Genomic DNA, 8309 nt, shown 5'->3' with positions numbered 1-8309 from the left:
CTTGCCAAGATTCTAGCATCAGACCATTTGATTTCTCAAGATACAGCCTTTATAAGTATAAGGTCACTTCTGTACAATTCTTATCATTTGTTTTATACATACAAATAGCGATGCACGTTTTTGTTGTGTTTTTGATAGGTATTCATGTCCGATTTTAACGATTAAACATTATCCCCTATAGAAAAACAATATGGCAAAACATACAACAGTTTGTAACATTCTCTATGAACTTGACCATCTATGTTTGGACGGTGATGTAATTAACGTGTGTAATGAGATTTTCTCTTTCTGAATCTAACTTGTAAAATATTATTTTTCATCACAATTTCTCATCAAATTCGTATATTTCTGGGTCAAGAGTCAGATAAAACACTTTGTGGTTTTGAAATTTGGTTTAGAAATAACGCTAATAAAATAATTCGGATTGATCAAGCAATCGCTTTTTATGATTTTCAAGGCAATATGCATAAATGATGAAAACTAATATTGGTGGGTATAAGATGCCCTCAATGTATCCCCGGGGGTGGGGAAAGTCATTAATGTAACCACACAAAAGATAATCTCCAGGCCCCCTCCTCACATATCTGAGGGTAGGGGTCATAATTGAATAAACGTAATGCATATATGAATACTCTTATATGTTCTGTCGTTCTGTACCATTTAATGGTCACGATTAAGACCCCTATCCTCAGAGAAACGAGGAGGGGCCCGGGTGGTCATCTTTTGTACGGTTACATTAATGACTTCCCCACCTCCGGGGATACATTGAGGGCATCCTATACATACTAATGTGACGTATAGACCCACATACACGTCACATATACAAACCCACCCCAATATGTGACTTGACCTTGACCGTGGTTACGTTTGAAAAATGGCTTCAAAATCGAAATTTTGGCTTCCATTTTCCTCCCTCCCCTCACGATATGGGTGATGCGGATATTTGTAATGAGTGAATTTTGTCTGCAGCTTAGGGAACAAGTGATGTAATGAAAGATCAAGCACAATTATCAATAATATTATCATCATATCCAATGTTTTCAAAAATGCTGATTCTATTCAACTGATCCTTTAATTCTTTTGAGTTACCTTACAGTTGTTATAACAAAAATGCTTCAGTTAGTCATTTTCGTTATCTAAATGAATTTTTTGACTGATCGAAAATAATTGGCTGCAGTATCACAAATGTCACGCATATGAAATTCATAATCTTTTCTCTCTCTTACTTCTTGGGGTCAAAGTACATTGTATGTATTGAAATGTTAATTACATGCAATAAAAGTCAATTGCAAATGTCTTCTTTTTGAAGTATAACTCAAAATGGACTATTCCATTTGAAATTCACACTATCCATGTGAACATGTTAGAAATATCTTCCACAGAGGGAGTACGTTTTTGAAATGTAATTGGCTAGGGTTAATTATTTTGAACCCCATACTTCCCCTGTACTATATCTTCCCAATTCTGTGGAAAACTTAATCTAAATCTTCTACAGGGGAGCGTGGATTTCAAATGGCATATACCAAAATTAGTACAAATAATCAGTTTCGTCGCCTTGTAAGTACATTCTTCTCTCTGTCAGACCAATCAAAGAATCTTCTTGTGCCGCCATTATCTACACACACAAAATTGGAAAAAAAATTGTTTAAAACTGCAACCATGTTCAGTAATCGTAACGTACCTTATTATGCACAAAGTCGCTGAGAGCAGAGCCTGCAAATTGATAGTCAACGTAATTCGGCCTAAGTTACTTCTTATGTTTAAGTTTATTATGAAAGGACTACCAACTACTACTTCTAAATCATGTTTTTAAAAATGATTTATTGTCATCGTTAACAAATAACACTCTAACCTAGTAGGCTAGTAGTATTATGGTCTTTTGGAATGTTATGAATATTCACGAGTTCATTAATATTCATAACGTCCCGTCCCGTCAGGAATATTCATGAGAATATACTAATTGGCCACCCCCTATTCTTCAATATTTACAAGCTAATGAATATTCATACTTCTTCAATATTCACGAGCTCATGAATATTCATAACGTTGTAATACTTATTGTTGCTAATTATTTTATAGTTGTTTACTCCTGATCTTTGCCTCTATCTTCATTTTACAATTGCCGTATTCCTTTGGTTGGATGAGATTGTGTCGTATAATATTATAATGGCGAAACTGATGCAACCTATAAAACTATGTCTGTGATTCACCTGTAGTGATGCAAAGTTGGGAGTAAGCTGGGATGAGCTCATTTCATGTGGTCTCGTAAAAGGCGATGTTCCTATGGGGTTGGTTTGCCGTTCTATTCTGCGCTTGCGTCGTCGGCGGTGACACATGCAGAACCAGCATGCCATCAAACACATAATTAATATTAGCAAAATTGCATCGACAATGATGAGGATCCAGTTGAGTGTTGACAAACGGTCTGAAAAATACACGTCATAAGACATTTAGTTTATTATTACACCACTTTTTATCCGATATTAATGGCCCATTCAGTGAGTTGCTCATCCGGATGATCGTAAAAATCGTCACAATTTTAGCACCTTGGTTAGTGTTAAAGATATGCTAGCGTAGCCTGCTAGTATATTAAAGACAAGATAAGACATTTTACATGAATCTGTAATTTCTCTACTTAAGTAGAGAAATTAGTTACATTTCAATGGGGGTGCAGCTATGTTTGTCAATAGTGCTGTTTCCTTACTTTTTTCCAAAATTGTTCATTTCAAAAATACCTAATCAAAATCTTAAGGCCTTGGTTACCCTCCTTTGTACAGTTTTTATTGTGGGTCCTGAGAGGGGGTCCTCTTGCTATTCCGAAAGTCCGCCATTCCGAAGGTTCGCTATTCCGAAAGTTAGCTGTCCGAACGTGTAATTTTACAATTTGCTATTCCGAATAAAACGGTTCTCTATTCTGAAGGTTCTCTATTCCGAAAATTTCCAAAACACAAACAGGTTCTCTATTCCGAAAACAGAAAGAATATGAAAAAAGTTCTCTATTCCGAATATTCAAATATGGTAAAACTCCTGAATAGGTTAAGACTATAATGCCCATTGGAAATATTTGCTAACCTTTATCTGCGCATCTTGGTCCAGTAAATCCAGATGCACATCTGTAATTAAAGCAAATATATTATAGTTGATAGAAATCATGTGATATCAATTGCTGACGAATCGATAATAATGAATCTTGTACGGCTAAAATCGATATCTGCAATAGCTGCCAGGTATATAGAATGAAGAAATGGTCAAATGTTTATAGGGCAGCTATTGCATAATAAGAACTTCTTGCTATAACCTCTTGAAATGTTGAAATTCTATTTCACCGGGTCTATTTCATTATTGTCTGCAACCATAACCATTTCAAAACAAAGTGCAGGGTGAGCGGTATTTATTCAGTAAGCTGGACACGTCTGTTTGAAGACACTGTGTCTATTCATATAAAACCTTCGACCTCTGTGACCACGGCAAACCAACCAAAAGTCCCGAACATTTATTTAAAAATCGAGTAATCGACGTAATGATAATACACTTCGGATTAAAAAGGGACTGACTTACATGCATTCATAGACTGTATTATTACCAGAGCAAGTGCCTCCATTTTCACAAAGTAGATTGGAACACGGAAAAGCTGAAAATAAAAACATAATTTGATAAACTTTTGCCACAGAAATACCAAAGACAAATAAACAGGCGTCAATCCATCTTGAAATGTGGCGGAGGGGAATGTGGCTTAAATTGTCAAAATGTGGGTGCACATTAGTGAATTTCCCAAGCATGGGTGGTTGAGGTAGGGGGTGTGTGTGTGTGGGGAGGGGGGTCGCGTCCCTCTTTTCCGCCAGGCGTGTATAATGCATAATAGTACACTTTTATGTCTACAATATTTGACTTCATGATAAGGGCGTGGTTTTAACAGGGTACTCACACAAAGAGTATCATATCATTGCATATGACTACGCACACACTCGCACCCCAGACACACGTACCCCTGTACATACCCTAACACCCCACCCAACACGAGTAGGTAAAGACGTACACACCCCGCACACCCCGCCATGCGTGGTCAAGAAAATATTAAAACGTTCAAGAATCTCCTTAAAACCCACCTCTTTCCCACTGATTAGCTCTTTTTCTTTCTTGTCTTTCTCTCTTTTAGCGCTTTGCCTACTTTTGTAAAAGGCGCTTTATAAATTGTATTGTTTATGTTTATGTTATGCACATAGAGTAAGACACATGTTTCGATTTAGAATGGCACTAGCAATAAAACATACCTGATTGCACGAGCTTGATGGATGAACCGCCAAGGAAGTACTCCGTATCCACATTCGCATAAAATGTATCAAGTAAATCTTTTTCATCAGCATTTGAGCTTGATTCAATGATAACATTATACTCCACTCCGATACTACCACGACACAACAATGTTACGACTACAGTGACAAATCCAGGAAACCCAGCATATACTTTGGAAAGCTAGATTGAAAAGTATAAAATGGGGGCATTATTTTCTGAGTTCTGATGAATCATTTTAAACGAGCACGCGAAATTATGTTATGGCAGTGTATGAATGCAAAAGGAAGTTGTCATACTTCTGGTAGCGGGGCTGTAACATCAATTAGTAAATAATATAATAATAATAATAATATAGTTCCAATACAGTAGTGGAGTGTCAGTATATTACAGCCCCGCAGGGCATGAAAGCAAGAGTTAATCTAACAATTGTTTACATCACAAAATATATCAATACACAACAATATACATTGTTGAGTGCAATTGTTAATCGGGTGTATATTAACGGAGGAATCTGGAAATATAAGGCAAACCACAAAAATGTCCAACCTCGTTACCGGAAGTAAAACAACTTCCGGTAACGGGGCTGTAACGGGTTTTTCCCACACATATACCACCATACCATATACCTGATGCACATACCATTATGCCGTTTTCTCTACATCATAATACGTGATGTAAATGTTCACCCCATCAACGGCAGGAAAATGTCAATTATAGGAATGGTCTCACATCATAGTGTCTTGTTTGATCTATATAGCGTTTGCAAGCAATTATAGGTGGTACAGATGTTACGCGAGTTTTGGTTGAACGATATATTACACCCTTATATCAGCTAAAATACTTGTAAACTATGGCATATTATTAAAGGGATATTTAACGTAGTAGTTGACGGACTTGTGATTTAATTCATTTACATGTATAAACTTACTTCATGTTCAATGATTGGCGCCCAATATGCAAACTCTTCATTGTTTCTTTCGCTGATGCAAACGAGACTCTCAAAATTGACCTCAATACCATCATATTCTACAAAGATAAAATCTCCTGGAATAGGGCGCACACCTGTTGAAATCCGAAAATCATAATAATATACTAATACAATGTCTTCTTTTTTCTAAATACACTGTTGATTATAACGCAAGCATTTGAACGCGGTAATTTTATCAGGAAACGTTTCATTTCAACAAATAAACAGAAATGTATTAAGTGAGCCGATTACCCTGTTGACATGTGTCTCCCACACGGACATCAGGTACCTGGCAGCGACATTCATAACTTAGTCTTGTGTCAAAACATACCAGATTTCCTGGGCAGATGTTTGGAAATATGTTGCACTCATTTATATCTGGAAAGACAAGAAATCAACATTATGATCATCATAATGATCATTACTGGCGTAATTGATCCTCGTATCATTATTATCATCATCTTCATCATTATGATCATTAACGTAATTGACAACACGACCACTATCATTTCCCAACCATGATCAGCACTACCCAGCAAACACAAAATCCTTGAAAACTTTTTTAGCAGATTATATTTTGGGTTTGGGTTTTGATAAAAACGATTTAATAACATTAAATGTCAAAATGCCCGTTTGCACGCAAATACGTGTGCGGTGTGTATGATCAAGAAGACATTTTAAAACTTGTTGTATGAAAACACACTAAAACAAATGTTTTAAAATGTCACAATGTTATATAAAACATTTTTGCAAACATTTTGGGCATATATTTTGTCAACACTTAAGTAACATTTTGAAGTTATCAAACATTATTTTAAATGTTATACTAGTAATAAACTTTTATACCCTCTCCTGTATTTAACCCGACATTTAAACGTTTTCTGTCAACCTTTATTAACCTTAATGTGTTTATAACCTTGTGTTTGCTGGGTAAAGATATAATTGTACCCTATAAACCATTGTCACCTATGTTCTGTTCATCACCATCACCGCCACCTTCATTACTGTCACCATCACGATCATCATCATCATTATCATCATCATCATCATCTTCACCATCACATTCACAGTCTCCATCCAGTATGACGACAATTGCCGTGTTGGCAGCAATCGCAGCAGATAACGTTGGTTGTGATAGAAAGAGTTGAAATTCTTCAACTCTCTCAATAATATTATTATCAATTATTTCCACTGTTATTTGCTTATAAGATTGGTGCGGGTCAAACACTATTTCCATATCGGAGAAGCCTATGAAGTCATATGAAGATATTGCTGAATTATCCCTGGTAGAAACATCTATAATTGAAACGGGAAAAATATTTCAAAGATTAAATAGTTTAAATTATGTTCATTCCTTTGTGTAATATACTTAAGTTATTCAAATAAAGACGAATTCTTCGTATACCAAAATCATTTTTACACAAAACTTTTTTAAAAATAATTTGGTATACCAGTATTAAAAAACACATGCCTCATGATCATGAGATTCTGGGTTCGACCCTCGCCGTGGCCATACGTGTCGTGCACTTGACTAAAGTGCTTTAGGACATGTTACAAAACTATATTTCTAGAATTTCAGAGAATACTTTAAATATTGGCCGGTTATTTTTCACACAGTGGCGTTAACTAGGCAATTGCCTATACTTCTAACATACACTACTTGTAGAGGTCACGTGCTTTACCTCAATTACTCCTCTCTACCCAGGTGCATAAATGGGTTATGGTACCGGTATTCTTTAATGTTAGGAACGTAACAGGCTCGCTGTGGAGGGGGTGTAGCGACACCCCTACAGCAATATTACATTGAGGAGTTTGGTCCAATCGCCGTTCACTGTTTATATACAGGTTCGCCTTCTTTACCTTTTTTGACCTTAATTCAACCACTATCCCCTTCGTACATACTGTGTACAATTGTACACATGGACTTCTATTGCTCCCTGTATACCAGGGGAAGCTTATTACTGCAAACAAACACCATGTGCACAATTGTGCATTCATATGCTATCCTCCAGTGCAGAGCGCCCTCGCCTAACTGAATGTCACTTTTCATAATCTAAGAGGGCATCACCCACTACAGCACGTTGCCAGAAGACATGTACTTTCCTTTTTTAATTTCATTGTGGACAAGCTAAATTCTAGTCAGGGGGTTAGTCTAAGACCTGTAGAAAACATGGAACACTATTTTTGATCAAATGCTTCAAACATATGTGGTGTAGAATTTTTTTCAATGGTGTGTACAATTGTACACAGTGTGTCTCACCTTGTAAATATAAGACTAATATATTGTGTTCAGTTGTACACAGTGTGACTAATCTTATCAATATATAGGAGTTATTTAGTATACTTTGTACATCATTATAATTTATTTTTAACTCTTTTTGTCAATACTTCCATTCAGTTTATAATTTGCTCTGGATGCATTTTTTGGAAAAACCACTATGTAGGCTTATTATTACAGAGATAGTTGGGAGTAACTGGTCGTTGATGGGCCCGAAAATGGATCGTGTAGAGTGGAGTAACAAAATTAGTCTCAGAAATCAAGTTTATTAAGTGTGCTGTCTTTTTCGGTCTCTCCAAAGACAAGAACTGTTTATTAGCATTTTATACCAAATTAATGAGAGTTAAGAGCCTACAGATATGGACGTATGAAGGCAACAGAAAAAAAGAAACAAAGGGTTCAAGTTTGTTGCTTCACATATGTTACCAAGTTTTACTGCCATTACTTAGTCATAATGTGTACAATTGTATCCAAAAAATCATTGTAAACGTCGTCACTTAGTCACAATGTGTACAATTGTACACATGCCCTAATTTGCATAATTGATGAGGTACTTTTTTTCAGTTTTTCACAAATTAGGCCTACTATCCAAAATAGTTATAATAAGCATAAAAAATATTTTTTGATCGAGCCATCTTCCTTCGTGTCCGAAGGGGATATTCTTACAAATAACACTGGTGTCCGACAAGAATCCCCGTCTCAGAATAGTAATCTGTACGTTTCCCTGGTCTTCTCTGACGGTGTAAGACTCACTGACAAAGCTGTATCGTA

The 8309-nt window shown here is 36.1% G+C and overlaps 1 long non-coding RNA gene across 1 annotated transcript; it reads right to left on the bottom strand.

Moving 5' to 3' along the window:
* Positions 1–5241: 5241 nt before the first annotated feature.
* On the bottom strand, positions 5242–6276 carry LOC140169079 (uncharacterized). Its single transcript, XR_011861343.1, has 3 exons — positions 6227–6276; positions 5513–5638; positions 5242–5355 (listed from the first exon to the last, which is right to left on the bottom strand). It is a non-coding gene; the product is annotated as an uncharacterized lncRNA (long non-coding RNA).
* Positions 6277–8309: the final 2033 nt, after the last annotated feature.

Source organism: Amphiura filiformis, chromosome 14 (genome assembly GCF_039555335.1).
Source record: "Amphiura filiformis chromosome 14, Afil_fr2py, whole genome shotgun sequence".
In the NCBI taxonomy this organism is placed as follows: Eukaryota; Metazoa; Echinodermata; class Ophiuroidea; order Amphilepidida; family Amphiuridae; genus Amphiura; species Amphiura filiformis.
This window is presented reverse-complemented; position numbering and strand designations above follow the sequence as displayed.